At 37.0% G+C, this 23,249-nt stretch overlaps 1 non-coding gene across 1 annotated transcript; it reads right to left on the reverse strand.

The window, feature by feature from the left end:
* Window positions 1–16,110: 16,110 nt before the first annotated feature.
* On the reverse strand, window positions 16,111–16,217 carry LOC122097781. Its single transcript, XR_006145588.1, has one exon. It is a non-coding gene; the product is annotated as a U6 spliceosomal RNA (small nuclear RNA).
* Between the last annotated feature and the right edge of the window lie 7,032 nt (window positions 16,218–23,249).

The raw sequence follows: 23,249 nt of genomic DNA on the forward strand, positions 1-23,249 counted from the left end.
ACAGCTAAGAACAGGAAAAGAGTAGGTAAGAAGTCATAAAAATTACAATACTATTATGGTGCTCTTAATGGCTAAGTGTAAAGAATATGTAATAAAACTGTTGGAAGATTCATTTGTTTTTTTTGCTATTCTCTCTCCTTTCTTTGTAGAAAGGTTCTCACTACAATGTTCCAAGTGGTCTGGACCTTTCAAGGCTTGTCTCAGTGACATAAGTGATGGGATTAGGGATATGTGTTCCCATGGCTGGCTTTTAGGAAGTTCACAATATAGCAATACTTATACACATAAAGAAACTTTTGTGAGTGATGTGTATTCACTTCCTCAATAGCCACAATGTCAAAACATCAAATTACTAACAACTGGCATCACTAACACCTCCATAAATCAAAAGTAAACTAAAAACTCTACTTCAAAAACCAACATCTAAGGCAGTGTTGGAAATACAAGAAGAAACATAATACATCTAAAGGAGTGAGTTATTTAACACTGGCAATGAGCAGGGATAGCTGAATTTTTAACCAGGCTTGAAAAGTTCGGGTGTCTAGTAACTATGTTATTAGAGTTGTAGAGTTGACCTTGGTATCAAGATTGGAGGTAAAATTCAAGGCAGATATGTTGCTGCAGTATTGTAGCACGATACAGTGTGACCCTTCCTGATAATCGTAAACAGAGAGTAGAAGCTAAGTCATTAAAATGTATAGGAAGGATTTTCCACTGAGAATAATTTCAGGGGGTGATCATTACTCTTGCGTTGAAAATGAATAGCCCATCATTCTACTTTAAGCTCTAGCATATTTCTGATTTGAGGACAATTATAACATACCACTGTGCCATGAGTGCTGAGCAGTGTAGGTGTATATTACTCTAATATATGTAAAAATCCTTACAGGTATGGAATGGCCTGACCCTGACACCTCATTCTTTGTTGTTGAGTTTCATGGAGAAATGTTCATAATTAGGCAATTCACACTCATCTAAGTCTGACTCAGGCAACTGAGATAAGACATTAGGGTCATCACTCCAGTGACATGGTCTGTGATGTGTGAAATAAATGACATAATTTCACAATGCAGATGTGTTTCTGAAAATGCATACAATACCAAATACCAAATATACAAAAGGGACAATTATCCATCTCATATTATCAGAAGTAAAGATACTCCTGAATTGTACTTACTTGCTAGAAGATCACAGGGTCACTGCTAACGTTTGGTATCTTTCCAGGTGCTCAATCTTCCTCAATCTTTTTGGAGGAAGTGTTTTTCCATAGTTTTTTTGAGGTGTTCAGAAAATCATTACTGTCACTAACCGCAACCATGGGACAGGAAAGATGATGGGATACCTGGCCAAAGAACTGAGAAATCACAGAAAGTGATAGGAAAGAAGACACCAGAGGACCCCCAGCCTCATTGCCAGCTTCTGGATCACCAAATCCTGCTTAACAAGTTTATATTCCTTCTACTACAAGGGGATTGGTGGTCAGTGGCTATAGGTATGTCCATAAACTAAGGCATTAACCTAGCTTTGGTTACAACTATTAACATGAGGTATTGTTTGTATACATAGTGATAATTGAATCCCTTATTGTTAGGGAGCAGAAGGGAGCAATAGTCATTACATCCATAACACAGACATCCATCTTGTCTCCAAAGTCTTAATCTTTTAGTGTCCCACAGCTCGAATTTGAATACTCTTGAGGTAATAACTCATACCCCTGTCTTCCCTTGATTGACCTTTCCAGAGCAGAGCTCTCAGCCTTTTGATTGCTGTTTGAGATGTCTTCCCACTCTATCCCTTTCCAGGTTTAACAGTTTGACCCTGGAATCCCTCACAAGTACTGTGACCGATGTATTATTTTGAAAACTATATTTTTTCTAGGATAGGTTCAATTTTTAAATTTTATTTTATTTCAAAAAATACTGTACAGAGTGGTTACAGTTACATGAGTAAGATACATTCCTTGTTGAATATTGTTACCCACTCCATTTTTGTTCTCATTTCTGTCTCCACTCTCCACACCTCCTCCCCACCCCATAGTTGTAAAGTTCATTTCTGAAAGTGTCTTAGGAATATCATTGTTGCAATGGGTCACTCTTGTACTTCTTTCATCACTTTATTTTTTCCCTTCCATCTCCAAATCAGATAAATGTGTATACAAGATGGAAGGTATCAAAATCAACACAGAGTTTGCTAGGGATAAACCAATAGAAAAAACAAGTGAAATAAAATAAAATCTAGATACTCTACCGACATCAAGGTTGATATCTGAAAAAAAAAAAGATTTGTTGTTTCCATGTCTTGGAGTTCATTTCAATTAGCATCATTTTGTAAGGTCAAATGTATATAAATCTGAAGCCAGAAATCCCACTCATGGGCACTTCTAGAAATGATCCCAAGATAAAACACACTAAATCTACAACTATATTTTTTGCAGCATTATTATTGTAGCTAAGATATGGAACCAATCAAGATGCCCCTCAATAGATGAATGGATCAAGAAAATGTGGTAATATTATTCTTCTATCAGAAAGAATGATAGAATGATAGTTCTTTTCTTAAGAAAACGGAAAAACTTGGAAAACAATCATATTATGTGAAGGAAGCCAGACTCAAAGAAAAATGGGTTCCAAGGTTTGCCTCATTTTTCTTAATTAATATATGCTTAGGATAGTCCTGACAGACAGGTTAACTTTTTAAACTCTTAATATTCCCTTTTTTTCTCTCGCTCTTCTTCTTTCATGCCATTTGTGTGTGTGTGTGTGTGTGTGTGTGTGTGTGTGTGTGTGTACGCAGACACTAATGAAACTTGACTCGGAGCCTCAAAACTCTTGCTTGGTTTCTTCATTCATGACTGACTGAGTCTGTACTATTTAAACCAAGGTTTCAATCTGTCTTTGATTGAACAATTCAACATAAATATCTCATGGATTGTTACCTCAGCCATCTGTGAACCATGATCTTCCAAGCTCAGCCTCGTGAATATCTAAAAATAGGGATGAGGCACTGGCATCCAGCTTTATTGACAAGTGCTCTTTGATTTGATTTGTTTTTGTTTTTTGTTGTTTTGTGCATCCAAAATCTGTATGGAAAACAAATCACTTATAACCAAGAATATTCACATAAAATGGGTGTTGTTTAATATTATTTTATTAATGTTATCCTTTTACATACACATTATGTGATTTGATTTTTTGAACTCTATTGTTGCAAATGGTCAAGTCACATATATAATTTGAATCTTCTTTTCTTAGTTTTACATTGTGTTAGGTGTTTCAAAACAGAATTTACCAAGGTTTAACTCTGCACTACTGAAGCAGCACCTTTATGATTATTCAATGTCCTGTAAATCATAAGTTCATCACTTCTTGTGGCATCATATGAGCACAGGTATTTTCCTATAATACCTCCACATAGTTTAGACATCAATGCCATGCACTCTTCTGCCAAATATGCAAGGACATCCTTTGTAATTCTCCTTGCATTTTCACTGTTCTTCTCTCTACTCTCCCATGCTAAGTTCTGTGATGATCACGTTGATTTTCTCCCCTGTTACATTCATCATTGCATCTTGGGAAATACTGGTATGCACTACTGTAATTCTGTCCATGCTCCTTGTGCTTCGTCTTGTACCCCTCTCACTGTGGAGGGTCAGAGATTGGGGATTTTTTCTTCACTCTTTAGCTCAAACATCAATCTTTACTTTCTAGCAATACATTCATTGAATTCTTTCTGTAAAGTCTAATGTCTTGAAAATGATTACTGCATTTTCATGGCTTTGCTATTTGGCATTAGGGAAGAACATAGGTCAGTAACTATAACTTAGGTAAAAGAAGATTGCAATCATGCCTCCATATATGTTGTTAATTGGATAAGGTTTACTTCAAGGTCTACCTGCCTGCTTCCTTTTCACTGTTTATTTTTCAATGTAGCCTTTTTCTTCTGGAAAGTATTTATCGGCCTAGTGAAGATCCTACTGTAATTAGTCATTAATTTTATTCCAACATCATTTCACAGATCCTTCTGAGTTTCTTCAGGGTCTGTATAGTAATGCTTCACATTCTTAGATATGTTTTTAACATCGATGCCTCCGATGATAAAGACACATTGCTTAAGTCACCATTTTGGTGATTGAAAAGAAACCATGCTGCAATCTCACTATATCGCAATTTTCTGGTTTTAAATTCTTTTAGATTAGAATTGATGCTGGAGAACAAACATTCTGTGTACAATTTTATTATTTTATATTTTCCTAATTATTTTTAGTATACTTTTCAATATTGTATAAAGTTAAAACATTACTACTTACTTAGTTTTAGGATTTCTAAAATGGTTAGAATAAAAGTTCTATTCATTCACAATTTTAAGACAATATTGTCCATTATGACCAAGTGAGATACTTTAAACTTTTTATTTGTGGTCCTTAATGGTGGTGCTGGGGAATCAAGTTCTTGGTTCATGTGTCTTAGTCTACTGTGTGCCTCTGAGCCTGATTTGACCTATGGTTTTATTTTCAATCAACTGGAATAAAGCAAAATTTCCCTAGGAAGGAATTAAAACTTGGTTACTTTCTCCAGTATCTCTCACACACATAAAAATAATATAATTCTACACTGAAAGAAAATGATGTTCTTGTATTTAATTTATTAGTAGTATCTTTTTATTTTTTGTATCCCCACTCTTCACTAAGTCTTGCCCATTTGCTATCCCTCCTTCCCATAAAACTTGAGTAGATGAACTGGAAACCCACTTCTAGTAAGCCTTCTCCTTAAAAAGCTCAACATTAACTAACCTACCCCCTGGAAGCCCTGCTAAAAACTTTCAAAGGCCTGACTGAAACCAGACTCCTTCTGAAAGCCCTCCTCTTCTTTAGGGAAATCCCTCTTCTACTCCACCCCTTCCTGGAATCCCTGCTCTGCACCACCAGAAACCAGGCCACATCAATATCTCCTTCTATGTCCCAACTTGCTGCAATAGAACCCCGCCTACACCAGGCTCCTCCCTCAAATCCCCACCTTATCCACCAGATGAAGTCCACCCCTAACTATTCTAGTCCCTCATAGTCGCATTGCTCCCATATCCTAGTACTTCCAAACTCCTCCCTTCCCTTTTATACCCCACCCCCAAACAGCCTTCTCACTCCAGCGCCCCCCACCCGGTTTCATCAGAAACTCAGCCTATAACTAGCCTACTTGTAAGAGACCTAATCTCTCAGACACAGACCTGAACTTACCTCTTCCCACAAAGCCCATCATGCTATACCAAAAACCCTTCAGCTCCCTATAACTGCCCTTGAAGCCCTGCCTTGATTGGCCAGAAGCTTCTCACACAGCCCATTTCCTGCCTTGAAAGTACAAAATGTCATGTCAAAAATGAGCTTTACAATGTCGGTGTGGGGCAGGGGAGGGGGGGAAGGATTGGGTGGGGGGGAGAGGGGGGCTGGGAAGGGAGATGAAGGGTAAACAAAGGAGGAAGATGCAATGCTTGGTAAGAAACGTATGCATTATCCTGCCCATGTAATTGTAACCCCTCTGTACAATATGTTCTCAAATAAAATCAAATTAAATTAAAAAAAAGACAGCCCTGCTCCACCACAAGCCTCTCTACCTCCCACATCTACTCTCTCAATGCCTTGCCTTGCTCTCCAGATAATCCTGCCCCCTATTGGCTCCTCCCTCAGTTAGACATCTTACTCCACCAGATACACTGCCCAAAATTATCCTACACCATTGTAGCTCTTCCACTTTTTCTCAAAGCCCTTCCTCCAACTAGCCCCATGGCTCCAAACCCTGCCCTGCTCCTGAAAAACCCCACTAGAAAACCCCCACCACACTATGCCATTTCTGGACACCCACATTGCTCCACTGGAAACCACTGCACCAGTTGGCCTCCCTCTGAAAGGCTCACTAGACTCAACTGTAAATCCCAGTCCCTCCATACTCCCTTTTGGAAGGTTGATTTCCCCTGCTGGAAATCCTGTCCATAATCCATGTCCTGACTTACAACACTGAAATACCCATCCAATCTTACTCTTCTTTACGAAGTGGTGAAAGGCTACACCAGAAACCCCATCCTACCTAGTCTAGTGCACTGGATCTTATCACTGCTCTCACAAAGCCCTGGTCCTTAAAAACGCCTCCATACATTGTGACTACATCCTGCTCTGCTGGAAACCCCACCTCCACCCTAACACACTTTCCCAAAGGCCTGCCATTCTCCATGAGAAACCCCGCCCCTGGCTAACCTATGTCTTCTGAGTACCACCCTGCCCTCTCAAAGCCACACCCTGAAAAGCCACTCCCTCATAGCTCCACATTCCTGCTCCAGAATCCCCACTTTCTGTCAACCTCTTGCCTCCATTCCCTGCCCTGACTTATGGGAAACCTCACCCTACATATCCCACAAGGGCTCACAGTGTTCCACAAAATCCCCTCCTCTAAGTAACCTCCTCCTTTGTAGCCTTATTCTTCCTTCTCAAAGCCCTGCCCCAAACAGCCAGTGACCCAACCTTCTTCCAATGAAAACCTGTCCACCTGCCAGCGTCCGTCCTAAGTCCCACCTACTCCACAAGAGACCCCTCCCCTAACAAGTCTAGTCCTTCCTGTTCCCTCCCTGATGTCTCAAAGCCCTACACACACTGGCCTTCACCCTCATAGCCCTGTCCTGTTCCACCATACAGGCTGTGCCAATACCAACTCCTACCTTAAACCAGACAGAGCTCCACCAGAAACCCAATATCACCTCACCTATGAAGGTCTCATCTAGTAATTTTTATAACAAATGTGATTTTGAACATATATGGGGAAATAAAACTTCCTGCCTCCAGCTGGGCTCAGTCACAGAGAAGGATTTGTGCCTGTTTTTGATTTTTCAGCTAGTCCTGACAATGCAAAAAGTTCAAGAACTCAAGCAAATAATATGGACTAGAAGTATGGCAACAGTGGTTGAGCTGCTTGGTGCTATACAAAAAAATGCCTGTCTAGCAAGCAGAGAACTCCTGGATAGAACCCTAGTCATCCTCCTCTCTTCCACCAAAAAGCCTAAATAAGTTTGTTCTATTTAAACATCTAATTTCAAGGCCACTGACAGATCAGAGATGGTGACATTTCTTTAAAATCAGGTATTCAAAAGAGACAAAGTTATTTAGGCTTGAAAGAATTGAACAGAAAGGAAAATGCATGTGATTTTTGTTAGCTCCATAATTCTTGAAAACATAAAATGCATATATCCATGTATGTATGTATATACATGTATGTAAATATATATGCAAGTAGTTCATCTCTTTTCTGTGTAGCAAATGGTACAAATGAATCTGCACAATCACTACTCAAAGGCATGAATATACAAAGAGAAGGAGCAAAGAACTTGTATTCAGAAATCTATGGCTAGACAATAACCCTGAAAATCTTTTACATCAGTTTGCATTTGTCAGTTACTGCAGTACAGGGACAGTAAGGCGACAATGTGATATCAGGCAGAAGAAATAAGAGAAATGAGAGATGAGAGATACAAATGGTACAATATTCTTTCTGATGGGTAAGTAGAATTTCCAATGTGTGTGTGTGTGTGTGTGTGTGTGTGTGTGTGTGTGTGTGTATTACATTTTCTTCAATCATTTCTCACTTGAAGGGTATCTGGGCTGATTCAGTAAGCATGGTTGTGCTGAAACTTTAACTATATCCTGGTTTGTAAACTTTCAGGTAAATACCTAGGAGTACAGTTGATGGAAAATATGGAAGTGGGTAGTCAAAAGAGAGGTAAAGGGAGAAAAGATAGAATGAAGAAGAGGAATTGGAGGAACAGTAGAGAGGAATCCAGTAAATTTCCTACAAAATTAAGAAAAGTGAAGGAAGATTTTCATAGAGGAGTGATGGATGAGAATGTTGAAAGGGTTGGCATTGATCAAAGTATACTGTACGCATTAACTGCTTTATTTAATGATAACTCAAAATAATGATTAAAAATCATGTCCCTAAAATGTTATGCAATTAGAGGCAAAGCATGAGAATGTGCACAGATCATCTCTAGGGTCTATAAATATTTTTTCGTTAGGATGAGTTTTAGAACAACAGTAATGATGCCTATCATCTGAAGAAAATTTAATGATTTCCAGCTATTTAACATAATCATTTTAGTTGATATGGTTCAAGTGGCATTGGCTACCTCGTGACCAACGCTCTCAGATATTGAATTCAAGACTTGATCTTGAACATAAGTAAAAACAATCAATAAAAGTCAAGCACTTTCCCGGGCACTAGTAGCTCATGCCTTTAATTCTAACTTTAATCAGAAGTCAGAGATCTTGGGATCTCAGTTCAGTATCAGCTTGGATAGGAAAGTCTGTGCAATTCTGGTCTCCAATTCACTGCCAAAGAAAGCTGGAAGTGGATTCATGGCTCGTAGCCTACAGAATATAGCTCAAGAACAGAACCCAAGCCTTGAGTTAAAGCCTTAGAATAGTTCATATATATACACAAATGAAGTAAGTCTCTCAAGTTCTCAACCTTCAATTTCCCTAATCTTAACTCTAATCCTGGTCAAAACCCTAAGAGTTACCGTGATGATAATAGGAACCCAATCCTAAAATTAATGGAAATTACTCCAGTTTAGATACATCCTTACAGATACCCATTATCTTTGAAATGATTTGCAATTTGCTCCAAATCCTACAGATTCCCTAACTTGGACTCTGAAATCTATCTTGTTCCCTATTAGGAATCATTAACCTCAAATCCTCAAATCATGAAAAATACCATAGTTTCCATTGATCTTAACTTTTACTGAACTCTTGTATATCCAAAAAGAAGCTGCGGGTTTACTTAAAATCTATGCTCCTTCCAAACCCTAATGATATATCTAAACCTTACTAGAAACCTAACTCTAAATTTAACCCTATTGAACCCTGAATAAGAAAATTAGGGAAACTCTGTAGTTTTTGTTAAATTTCACACTTAATTTACTTGAAAGTGTTAGTAGAAACTCAGTTTTACCTTAAAGCTTACCGTTCCCTAACCCTAAGCCTAAACGGAATTAGGAAAGTAAACCTAAACCTAGAACTAATGGCCTTTGGAGTCTAAAAGCCACACAAATACATTTGTTTTTATTCATCCTAACTTCAACTCATCTTTCTAAAAATAGTTTGTAGTTTCACTCATTATCTTGTCTTTATTGTAACCCTAACCCTAACTGGAATATTGATGTTAACCCTCACCCAAATCATACTCTAATAGTAATATTATTAGCAGTTTTCTATTTCACATTCATCCTAATTCTAACTCTACTTGTTATTCTAAGATTTACTTTCACTTTTACCCTAAATTTTCCATTTCCCTAATGTTTACAGTAAGCCTAGCTGGAATTAAAAACCTAATTTTCACCCTAATGATAATCCAATTCTAATGTTTAAGAAAAATACTCTAGTTTTTAATGATTCTAATGAATATTCCAGTTTTAACTCTGGAAATGAGTTTCAGTTTGCCCTAATTCCCGCAAAATTTCTGACTCTACCTCGAAAGTTATGTTGTTCCCTAACATGAGCCATTATATTACTTGTCTTCAAATTCTCTTACCAGGAAAATACTGTAGTTTCCATTGATTCTACCTTTTCCTGAACCACTGTATCTGAAAACAGTTTCAGATTTTCTTACCATCTAGTCCATTACTTAATGCTAACTCTCAACATAAACCTGACTGGAAAACTCTCATTAATCACTACAAGAATGATCACTGAGGAATAAATATAATGATAATGTTCTAGTTACTATTCAGCCTCACATATTTGCTTTTACTTGTTAATGAACACAATTTTATACTAAAAGCTTTCTTATTCATAACAGTAAATATAATCAAAAGAAAATACTGACCCTTATCATAATCCAAATTATATGATAATACTAACACAGAAGTACACTAGTTTTCACTCATCCTTCCAAATATAGATTACAATTTTTCCAATATCTTAGTCATTTTCTAACCCTAAACTTAATCTTTCTTAACTGGAACATTGAGAATAACCATCAGCCTAATTGTAAGTAGATTCTAATATTAAAAGCAATACTTTAGTTTACATTCATTCTAATTCTTATCAGGCTTATATTAAAATTTACCTTCAATTTGACTCTCATTTATTTTCTCCTTCACTCCAAGCCTAACCATGGCTGGAATCCTAACCATAACCTTGACACTAATCGTATCCCAATTCTAAAATGTATGAAAAATGCTCGTTTTGTGCAAGCCTAACTGAAATTCCACTGGTAATTCTTGAAATAAATTGCAGGTTTTTGGTAAACCCTACGGATTTTTTCACTCTTAATTCTGAATGCATTTTGTTCCATAACAGGAATCATTATACCCATTGATCTCAAATCCTGATATTAAGAAATACATTGTACATCCATTATCCCAGCTTTTCCTGAATTCCTGGAATCTGAAAAATGGGTTCAGCTTTACTTAATATTTAACATTTCTTTTTTTTTCTTTTTGTCGGTCATGGGGCTTGCACTCTGGGCCAGGGCATGATTCCTGAGTACTTTAGCTCAAGGTCTGCATTCAACCAATTGAGCCACAGCACCGCTTTTGTGTTTTATGGTGGTTAATTTCACATAAAAGTCTCATGGACTTTCCTGCCTGGGCTACCTTTGAGCTGCGGTCCTCAGAAAACAGCTTCCTGAGTGGCTAGGATAATAGGTTCGAGCCACTAGTTTAACCCATTTCTCTATCCTCAACACCGGTTAACCAGAAACCTAATCCAAATCACATTTGGAATTTAACACCAAATGGTTAATGTAAGGAAAATTGTTTAGATTCTATTCAATCGCACATTTTTTTGTCTTCTACTTCTAATTGGTAAACTAAAATTTACCTTAAAGCTTATCCTTCCCTAACCCTAACTGGAACAAAAAAGTATCTCACACTTTAAACCAAATTATATCTGAACGTTTAAATTAACAGAGACTGGTTTTCATTCATTCTTGCCATTCATTCTTCTTAAAATATGTGGCAGTTTTACACAATGTCTTACATGTTTTTCTCATCCTAACCCCGCTCTAACTGGCACACCTTGACTAATCCTAAGCCTACATATAACCGAATCATCGTGTTAATAGCAAGCCACTTTTTTCATATTTATCCTAACTCTTGCTCAGCGTGTAGGTCTAAATTTTACTTGCATTTTGAACATAAATTTTTAAATGCTTTTTTTTTATTTTCTGTCAGGTTTTATTTTTTTATTATTTTTTAAAAATTTTATTTTGTTGCAAAGATGCTTTAAAGAGGGATTAGTTACATGTATAAGGTAAGGATTACGTTTCTTGTTGAGCATTGTAACCCACTTCTTTCTTGTTCTCCCACTACCCCATCCCTCCCCAATTCCTTTACTCTTCCCTCCCCTTGGTGTAAACTTCATTTTAAACATAGTGTCTTGTGAGTATCATTGTTGCAATGGGTCATCATTTGATGAACCTAAATTTTCTATTTCTCTAATCCTAATTCTAATTCTGTCTGGGATCCTAACCTTAACCATAATAATAATAATAGCTCAATTCAAAAGTTAACAAAAGATATTCAGGTTTTTGTTAATCCTATTAATTCACTGTACATCTTGAACTAACTTGTAGTTTAGCTTAAATCTTCCAAGTTAGTTTATATGTGCATATATGAAGATGTAATTTTATGTGAATAACAGAAGATCTTTGGAGGAATGAGTAATGAGAAGGAAATAGAGGGAGTATAATCAAATATGTTAAATATATTATGGAATTGTCACTTCTGACAATTAATATCCATTAACAAAATAACTAAAAATTAATAAAGAACACTGCCTTCTAGTGTTCTTTAAGAGAGCCATGATCTGTCTTCTGAAAAAATAAACTCGATAAACATTTTTTATGCATAATTTATATTTTTGTCCAATTATTTAACTTAATGAATAAAAATTTATCGAATAAGATTCCATGACAAAATAATATAAAACAGTTACTTAGCAATTGTTTCAGAAAAAGTTATTTTCATGAGTTTTAGGAAACAGGATTGCTATTTCCCTACAAAGCAATGAATTAGTTTTACTAATCTATATTTGTGGTAAGTTTAGAGAACTTAATTGGCATGAAAAACAACTAACTCTACATCTTATTTCTTGAATGAGTGATATTTTAAACATTTTCTTTTATTCAAATAAATACTTAGGTTTATATTTCAAAATAAGTGCAATTTTATCTCATTTCAGAACTAGTACTTACCCTGCAATTAAATGTACTAGCATATTCAGGTATTTAAAAGCTAAATTTTTTATGTTTTATATGTAGCTCTACATATTCAGAATGACATGATTTTTTTATTCATAAATGTCTAACCTCAGATTTTTGCTTTATCAGTATAAATTGTCTCATGAGGTTGTAGTGAAAGATCCAGTAACCAGAGTGGTCAAAACCATTTCCGGAATTCTAAATTTTAAATCAAATCATTTTTAAGCTTTGATAATATCATTTATTGTCTCTTCAGATCAATTAAGCTAAAACAAATACTACTTTTTAAACATTTCACTCATATTGTAAAGAATATTAACATAGATCAAAAAGAGACTATTTCAGACTCACCATATTTGGTGATCTTAGGGGGAAGAATGTAGAGAGTAGAAGGTCCTTATACTCAATAAGTAGTTTTGCTTAAATTAAATCTATATCTGGATTTCCAATTTGGAGGTTAATCAAATGGAAACAGGAAAATAATAAAAAATACTTTGGGATCAACAGAAAAAGATATTTGTGCATGTACCACAGTTGCTTTATTAGTTTGTAGTTGAACACTGGACTTCGATTTATATCTTGGCTGTTGTTGTGAATAATGTGAATAACAATGAACTACAGATATATTTATGAGTTACCCAGAGAGAAATAATCACACGATTGGTGGGTCAGATGATATTTCAACTTTGGATGTCTTTAGAAAACTGCATACTACTTTCTACAATGAGAACACTAACCTGCATTTTGACCAAGAGTGTAGAAAATTTCCTTTTCTCCACAGTGTCGCCAGCCATTATTACCTTTTGAGTTTATTTAAATGGCAGGTTTTACTGTGTGCAGTACCCAAGACTGGCCTTACACTCAAATCCTTTTACTCCATCCTCCAATCACTTGGAATTACGAGCCTTTACCACCACACCTGGTTCCTTGGATATTTTTGATGAGAGTTATAATAGTTAAGAAGTAATATCATATAATAATTTTGAATTGCGTTTCTCTAATGACTTCTGCTCACAAAGCATTAAGCCAGCATAGAAGTTGTATTAAATACAAATTTGTAAATCCACAGGCGATTTTCAGGGCTTTTTGGAAAACATGTCTATTCAGAACTTTTGTCCATTTTTAATCAAGTTTCTTGTTAATCTGATCTTTAATCTCTCTATAGAAAATCAATAATTAATTCATAGTAGTAGAAAGGAAAAAGATTAAGCAGCTCCTAACATTTTTAAATTTTTATTAACATGATATTTTTTAAATCATTTTCTGTTAACGCTTGAGAATATATAACTCAATGTAGTTAGACCTTTTACAAGGCTACATATATATATTATTTATTTTACTTTGATTGTTCTTTCTAAAGGCTACATGGCTAATTTCACTTGGTTTCTTTCAGTCTCATGTTCTTCAGATTTCAAACTGAAGAATAAATGGAAGGAAGCAAACAAAAATTATAGTTCCCCATATCTGACGATGCCTCTACAAGAATGAGGAAAGTGTTCATCCTTCTAAGGACCTATGATAGACTATCAAAAAGACATTTTATTCTTCTAGGTCTTATCTTTGCAATGTAACTTAAATGATGTAAAACACAACATACTGCTCAGATACTTTCATGTTTTATCAGTTTTGCATATTTTCATATGGATTTCACCTCAGTCTACAACATTCCCTCATCGTTCGGTCCCTGATATTTTTACACTATCATGACATAAGATAACCAGTTCGATTTACAGCATAAGAAGTTATACACCTGGCTTCCTTGGACGCAATGCATGGTCAGTAGATATTACTTCTGGTTGCTCACACTACATGTAATGGTTTCTGTACTACTTATCATATTCTTTTTAGTATTTTAAAAAGAATGGTGGCTAAACTCAAAGCTCATTCATAGGTTTATGTTAAGTGTTTCACAAGTTTTATCCTCTTAATTCCTAAGATAACATTTGCTATAATGCTAATGATATTACCATTGTAGTGTTGGGAAAAATTGTAGTTAAAGACAGTAAGTGCATGGCCCAAAGACACACACAGTAAGGAAGGAAATGAGTCAAAGTTTCCAAAAATCTTTCAGCAATACCAAAAAGGTGGGTAAAATCTCTCCATTCTTTATACTCTCAATTCAATATTCATATTGCCCAAGAAATAATAGCGTAGCAAGTATTGCCCATGGTGATTGTTTTCTGTCACATTTTGTCTTCAACACAGATTGCGTTGGTGACATTGGGTTATCATGCACAGAGCTGAGCTTATAAATTGATGTCCGAAGACAGCCAAATTTCTTCTGTCCCACAGTTCGTTTCTTTTTTAAAAAGTACTAGAACTTTTAAATATCATCACTTTCTATCTTTTAACAATCCCCAAACGAATTAAATTATCATAAAATCACTCCAAAAGGCTTTCAAATTAGATGATAAAACAGGCTCCCTTGATGTAAATTTTCTTTTATTTTAAAAATTATTCTAAAAGCCTTGTTCTGGCTGGTCACACCTATAATCCTATCTACTCTGAATATTTGCTCAGGAGACTGAGATCTGTCGATAACACTTGGGAGCCAATCAGTGCCAAAAAAAAAACAAGTCATGAAATTATTTTTCAAAAAGTTTAATGAACTAGCAAAGAGCCAGGAATTGAGATGTAGCTTATATCGTCTAGATAGTAAAAGCCTAGCAAGACCTTGAAGACCTGATTTTAAACTCTCAGCATGCCAATATACATGCATGGCGTGTGTTTGCATGCACGCGTGTGTTTGATTGTGGGGTGCCGCACTCACTCACACACACACACACACACACACCACACATTTATTCAAATTACCTTCATATCAGTGTTCTGCATTAATTTCTTTGTTAACGATATTATATGGGTAAAATAGAGGAAATAAACTCTTCCATCTCAGAGCATTTTATATGTTTTTTATTGTAATAATACTGTGCAGAGGGGTCACATTTACATGAACAAGGAAACTAGTATATTTCCTAACAATCATTGTTAACTCCTCCTTTGTATTTCCCCTACCATCCCTTCCCTCCCACCTCCACAAGTACACTCCCCTCACCCTTCCTTCCTACGCCTAAATTGTAAAGTTCATTTTTCAACATAGTGTCTTGTGCATCTCATTGTTACAATGGGTCAACCTGTATCCCTATTTGAGCATTTTTTCCCTTCCCCTCCCCAAATTAGAGAAGCATACATACAAGACATAAGTGCACCAACTTCAAATACAGAGAAAACAGGGGTTATAGCGTGGGGAGAAACATACAAAGAAACAAAAAAATGACATCGCACCTTATAAGTACGTTAGAAACAATAGCAAGAAACAAAAAAAAACACTTGTGTCCCTATCTTGGGGATCAATTTCTTTAACATCATCTTATCTGGATATATGCACATATCTTTTGAACTTTTCTGCTTATCCAAGACATATATTCGTTATTGAAAATAAGGGAAATCATGGGACCTATATTTATTTGGACTTGGCTTACTTTACACAATAATTTTTTTCCAAGTCTTTCCATTTCCTAACAAATTGGGAGATGTCATTCTTTCTGATGGAGGCATAGAATTCCATTGTGTATATATACCACATTTTCTTGATCCATTCATCTAATGGGGGCATCTGGGTTGATTCCATATCTTAGCTATTGTAAATAATGTTGCAATAACCATAGTTGTGCTGGTAGTTTTAGTATGGTCTTGTTTATGATCATTTGGGTAAATCCCCAGAAGTGGATTACTGTGTCATAGGGGAGTTCATGTGGAGTATTTTGAGGAAACTCCATACTACTTTCCAAAGTAGTTGAACAAGTTTACACTCCCACCAAGAATGCAGTACGGTTCCCTTGTGGTCACATACCTTTCAGCATCTGTTGTAAAAAATATGGAACGCTCCACAAATTTGCATGTCATCCTTGCGCCTGGGGTGTGCTAATCTTCTCTGTATTGTTCCAATGTTAGTATATGTGATGCTAAATTGAGCACAAAACATTTTTTATATATAAAGTATAATTTTTATTGATTTTATTAAACTAGACAATTCAATAAAAAGTAAGTTCAAAAGAATTGTTGTGAAATTTTAGAATCATTTATTTCTTACATAAGCACACATTTAAGAATAAAATCAAGATAGACATGCCAAAAACAAAATAATTCTGGATATTTATTGTTCAAGAGATGTGTAGGAGGAGGAATTCAATTATTCTATACAAGGCACCTGTCAAAATGAACATTGCAGAAAGTGGTAAGGTTTGTTAAAAGTTTTAATGTTTTAAATATGCTTACTTTGGGGATTTTGCTTATATATGGCAAAAATTAAGACTATTTGGCAAGTATAAAACTTTTCTATAAAGTATTTAATATTTATGGTAGCAGACATTAAGCATTAAGTATGTACATTTCAGAGTTTATGGAAACTTTATTAATGAGGAGTTGCAAAGCCTTTGTGTAAAGAAGCAGAGTGAAGAGTTAAGATTTTAACTACACAGTTTCTGTTAAAACTTTAGGGATTCCTTACTTTATTTGTTAGCAAGGAATAAATGATGATATAAGCCATAATGTACACATGTATGTTACTATTCACACACATACATATACACATGTATACATGCACACACGGAGAAAGACACATAATTACAGCCAACATAAGTTTCACCAGTTGTTGAATATGCCTTAAACGGAATACTTGGAACAATATGTGTTGAAGATGTATTTGTCTCTAAGAGTTCTTTTACCACTCCTCTTATCTCTTAAAACTGGTAGTTTTAGAGAGATTTGACTTACAAAATGCTGTACAATTGATAGCAAGTCAATTGGGTATAAGTCATATGGTGTCTCCCTTCTTCTCACGGAATTCTTAGTCTTGTAGACACTCTCAACAACCAAAGTAGCAAGAGAATACCCTGGTAAAGAGTAAAGTTATAAGGCTTTAAATGGCATCTTTACTTGAGCTCTTTTTCCAACAGCCAGCATGAATTCCTAGGCAGATGAGTGAATCCTCAGAAAACTGGACTCTACATATTCATTTAACTAACCTATGTGAAAATTCCTATGAGAGAAATGCTGACTGAGGTCTTGCTGATTTCCTGGCCAAGAAAATAAGAAAAAAAAGAAAGTATTTTTAATGTTTTAAAGTTTGAGAGTAATTTGTAACCTGTCAATAAATGTGTAGAACACAATTATACCAACTGAGAAAAAAATGATGGCATTTCATTTATGTGCTCTTGGACTTGGCCAGTGATTTTAGATGTGTCTATAGAAGTAGAATCAGCATAAATCAAGCCAGCATTTCTACATTTAAGATATGAGGAAAGGATAGTGGTTGACCCATTGTAACAATGAGATATACAAGACACTCTATCAGAGGATGGGTGAAGGCGGGAGGTGGGGAGGTGTGAAGGGAAGGGATGGTAGGGTAAAAACAAAAGAGGGGGTAACAATGCTCAATAAGAAATGTACTCATTACCTTACTTATGTAACTGTAACCCCTCTGTACAGTATTTATAATAAAAATATATATTAAAAAGATACAAGGAAAACTTGTGTCCATATATGAAGTGGTATTTGTCACTCAATATAAGTAAGGTATTGGTTTTAGGACCACAGGCTTATTACTTTGGATACTCAAAATCTCTACATGAACACAGTATATTATTTACATTAGAACCTGCCCAAAAGCTAGTGCAGTATAATTGCTATGAGAATTTTTACTACATTCTATATTTGTAATGAAACTAAAAGTATATGCACTATCAACAGATACAAATTTTTTTTTTGCTTTGAAAACAATTTATTCTTTGTGATAAGCATAACATGGACCTCTTTCCTGGCCAGCAATGGGCCATTAGATATCCCTTGAGTTTCAGCCAACTCCATGAAGCATCTGACCTACCTGACCCCCAGTTTAACCTTCCAGTCAACTGGCTGATGGAGGCATGAGAGAAAGCCACCTGGCCACCTACTTCTTGTGGCTGCCAAGGCTTTTGAGAGTCAGTATGTCACATACAGAGTCATCATCCACATCAGTCTACAGGAGAAAGTGAGGGAGCACTCTTCCCTGAGCCTGGGAGCTGTGTGCGGATCTGGAAGTGGGGCATCTGGGGCAGGACATGCTCCTTGGGGGAGTCCACTATGGGGTCGGGAACCCTGACCTCTCCTCTAGTAGTTTCCATGCTGTCTTCAAGTTGCAATTCTTCAAAACCTTTCTGCTCCTCCCTCATTTCATCCACCACAGGCCCTGAGGCGTCTGAAGCAGTGTTGGTGGTGGGGGCCTCAGCCTGTGCTGGCATCTGGAGACTGCTGTCTGTCTGTGCTTCCCTTGCGAGGAGTGACAGCAGCTCCCGCAGCACTCTCCTCTTCTCCATCTTCTCCTGGGACAGCCAGTGCATGCACTGGGCTTTTTCCCAACACAGCTCATTCAAGACCAACATCTGCTCTTTACACACCATGAGGGACTCCTTGATAGTTCGGATGTGTGCTGACAGCTTGCTGCATCAATGGTGGAGCTCACCTGCTGGACTCTGGAAGTCCACCTCATCAGGCAGGTCATGGATGAAGCAGATTTTCTTCTCAGATGCCCATCTGTCCTGCTTCCCATCCTCACGCATGTTGTGGTGGAAGCTCATGGAGCAGAGGGCCTGTGGCTCCAGCTCAGTCTGGCACTGAACTGCTGGGTCGGCCAGGGGGTGCCTGCAGCTGGCCCGCCATTCTTTTTTTCTTTTTATCTTTTTTTTTTAAATTTAATTTTATTTTATTTGAGAACATACTGTACAGAGGGGTTACAATTACATGGGCAGGATAATGCATACATTTCTTACCAAGCATTGCAGCCTCCTCCTTTGTTTACCCTTCACCTCCCTTCCCACCCTCCCCCTTACCCCCCACCCAGTCAAACCCCCTCTCCCCCCCCACTCCGACATTGTAAAGCTGGTTTTGACATGACATTTTGTACTTCTCATTGTTGCAACAGGTCCACCTGAATCCTTAAACGACTTGTTTGTCCCCGTCTCCTCCACATGTTATACTGACATCAAATATAGTGAAAGCGGGGGTTACACTGTGGGGGAGGGACATCCAAAGCAACAAAGAAATAATCTAATAAATGCGTTAGAAACACATGCATGAAAGAAACAAAAACATTAAAATACATATTTGAGGGTTCGTTTTCCTAACATCACATTATCTGACTTTTTCCGCTTGACTCATACCTATACTAGATATTGCAAATAAGGGAAACCACAGATACAAATTTTTTCAGATAAATTTTGTATGCAGTTTGTGGATGGAATTTGGAGAACAATTTTGATAAGCACAAATTTCATCAAAAAGACCAGTCTGCAAATTATTTATTTTTGGGGGGAAGGTCTGGTCGTGGGGCCTGAACTCTGGGCATGAGCGCTGTCCCTCAGCTCTTCAGCTCAAGGGAAATGCTCTACCACTTGAGCCACAGTGACACTTCCAGCTTTTTTCTTTTTGCTTATGTGATGCTGAGGAATCGAACCCAGGGCCTCATGCATGCAAGGCAAGCACTCTACCACTGAGCCACCTTGCCAGCCCCCAGTCTGCAAATTGTAAAAAGGAGCTAATACAGCATCATTGAATAGTATGGAACTCCAAGGAGAAGTACTTGGATTGAGACAATATCAGAAAGCGTAACAACCCAAGGACATTTTAGAAATGCAGCTGCTAGATTTCTCATGTAGAGCTTTCATAACAGTTTGTGAAGCACAAATCAGAACCTCACTGAAGTGTAGATGGTTTTCCGTCAACTTTTTGTCATGATCAGTCATTATCAATCAACATATAGCCAATCTTGAATAATCCTCTAATAAAATGTTGATGCAGTGTTTATATGAAGAAAACATCGGAAGGCTAACTTGTTCCAATTAGGATAGTCTGTATTCTATGATCCAGCCGAGAGAAAACTAGGTAAGCATCCATTTACAACCTTCTGAATAATTCTGATTCTGCCCACATCACTTATCTATCCATACATGTGCCCTAGTGAAACGATTTTAAAAGAATTTATCATTTAAATTTAAATTTAGGGTTCTGGGAAGATAGCAGAGGAGAAGCTGGAAGCTAAACAAGCTCTCATATAGAAAGCAGTATTAGTGCTCCAGTGAAGAGTCCTAAGCCAGAGAATCACACCAAGTGTGCCAACACAGTACAGAGAGTTAGGCCAGAGAGGGAAAATCCAGTCAAGGAGACAAATCTGAGCACTTGCCAGCAGCCGTGGCTGCTGTGGTGGGGGCGGTGGTGTCCGTAGCCACCATACCTGCAACACAGAGAGTCTAGGACAAAGGCTCCAGATGCAGCAGGAGAGAGGATTCTACTCAACACCAGCAAGAACTGACAAGGAGCAGATATCTTCATCCTTCAGATCGCCGACTAGAGATGACCCAGGAACCAGACTCCTGTTTGAGTAGAAGCCTGACTTCCTCATTCCTTCTCAGAGAGCAGAGAAAGGAAGGCCACCCCTCCCTGCCCACTACTGGAGATCTCCATCTTTGATAGTGGCAAAGGCGTGGCTGAGCATCTACCTCCAACTCAGTCCTTGGATGAAAGCAAAAAGTCATTTAGCAAGTCACAGGAAACTAACCTGACCTGCCAGGCTCAGCTCCACCCAGAAGAAAGTCACCCAGCCTGGGCCTGTGCCAGCCCCAGGAGTGGCTTTCATCACTGGGTAAACAGAGCCAGAGGCTGCCCCTCCCTACAGCAGCCTAGATAATCAATTGAAATTCAATAACATTAAACATTGAGAATGGCTCCTGGGCTGGGCTCTGTGACTGCCTCAGATGCTAGCCCCTCAGGGAAAAGCTACTGTTTGCTAAAAGACCTCAACTCTACCCAGAATCTAGCCCCACCACAGAATCTCCAAACTAGAAGAAACAGCCATCACCCTCTTTTGTGATATTCAAAGCAGATCTCCCTCCCATTGAAGTAGCCTGGGAGGTGGATGACAAAATCCTAGGTAAAGCAAAGCATTTTTCTGCCTGCTCAAACAAACTGACTTAAGAAAACAACCGAGCTACAGGAAAATCAAACACCACAATCAGACCAGAGACTCCAACAAGAGACTGGTAATTTACACAAGGGAGATACAGGATCTTCCCATCTCACCCCCAAAAAGCAAAGAACTCTTTTTTTGGTACATTTTATTAAAATTTTTTTAACATTTTTAATTTTTAACTTTAAAAATTGTTTTCTATTAACTTTTTTTTCTTCTTCTTATAATTTTTATTTTAGGGGTATGTGTGTGTGTGTGTGTGTGTGCTTTTTTTCATATTTGTTTAGCTCTACTGACCTTTTGATCGTTTTTTCCTTTCTTTCTCATTCTTTTCACTTTTTCTTCTCTTTCGTTCTTCTTTGCATGATGTAATCGCTTTTCTGCTCATTCTCAGATATACCTGTAGTCAATTATTAGACCTTATTCCCCATTGTATACACACTTAATCCAGAAAATTATTACTGAATTCAAAACCTTTTAGACTTAAATTTCTTAATAGCCGTATTACCTCTATATACCTATATAAAATTTTACACATTTTTATTTTGTAATTTTTCACGTCTCGTTTCTATTCCTCCCCTTCTCTTATCCTATTCCTGTCCTTTGCTGAACATTACGTTTTTAATTTGCATAATTTTTAAGTGTTTCACTTTTTAATTTTTAATTTTTTTTTTACTATTTTTCCTTGTCTTTTTTTCTCTTTCTTTTTTCCCTCGTCTCTACTATCAATCTATCCAACCTATTTCCTGCTTTGAGAGTAGGACTAAGTTAGCTCTCCCTCTAGCTTTCCACATCCATCTATTCCTATTTATACCCATATCTCTCACTAAACCTAATAACTTCTTGTTTGCCAAATTCTTCTTTGTGGTTCGTAGCCTATTAATACATAGTTGTTTGATGTTGAAAAGTATATCAGTTGAACTAGATTATATCTGCAGGCTTTGTACTGTGGAACTACAGACTTTGTTGATGCTTGCCTTAAGATAGTTTTCTAGGACCAAACTGGTGTTACTCTCATCCCAAATGGGCAGAATAAGCCGGAAAAACACAAGAAAACTGGCAAGTCCGGGTATCTCAACTCCACTCATGATAATCAGTGGACAGAACAGATAATGAATAATCCTGAAGAGAGCTCCCAAAAAGCTCTACAAACACTAATGGTAATTATGGTAAATGAAAAGATTGAAAACCTGCAATGGACTCTGTGTGATCATGATAGGGAGAGAGAGGAGGCAAACCAAAGATCAAAACAGGAAGCTCATGGGCATGAGGAAGCTACTTAAAGATACATAAAGGAATTGCCTGAGCAGTTTGATTACACTCAAAAAGAAATAAAGGAATTGTGTGAGCAGGCTGAGATCAATCAAAGAGAACTATAGGAATTGCATGAACGTGAGGAAGCTAATCAAAGAGTAATACAGAAAATGAGAGAGCGGGATGAGAATAGACAGAGATCACTAGAGGCATTCATGCAATCCATACACAGAGAGCTGAAAGAAGTCAGGGAGTCCACAAAGGGAATGCTGAATGGATCCCAACAGAAGAAATGGGAGTCCAAGGAAACCATAACTAATCAACTAAGTGATTTGAGAATAAACACTGAACACTAAATTAAGGAAGTAAAGAATTTCATACAAGATCTAAAACAAAGATCCAACAAAGAATTTGAAGCCATAAAAGCCCAACAACTATAAGGAAATAAAAAAAAGTAGAAAGTCTGGATAGTGGGATAGACCATGCAGAAGACTGAATCCTGAGGATCCAAGACAGCCTAGATATTATAGAGAAAGAACATACAACCATCCAAGACAAATCCAAGAAATATGATAGATCTATTCAACATTCAACCCTTGGAAGACACCATTACAAGGCCTAATCTGAGGAAAATGGGTGTAGAGGAGCACCTAGAGCCAGAAGTCAATGGTCTAGGAAATTTTTTTAACAAGATCCTAGGAGAGAACATCCCAAACATGCAAAAAGATAGGCATATTCAGATACAAGAAGCTTTT

Source organism: Dipodomys spectabilis, unplaced genomic scaffold, assembly GCF_019054845.1.
Source record: "Dipodomys spectabilis isolate Male_0828 unplaced genomic scaffold, ASM1905484v1 ptg000434l, whole genome shotgun sequence".
Lineage (NCBI taxonomy): Eukaryota > Metazoa > Chordata > Mammalia > Rodentia > Heteromyidae > Dipodomys > Dipodomys spectabilis.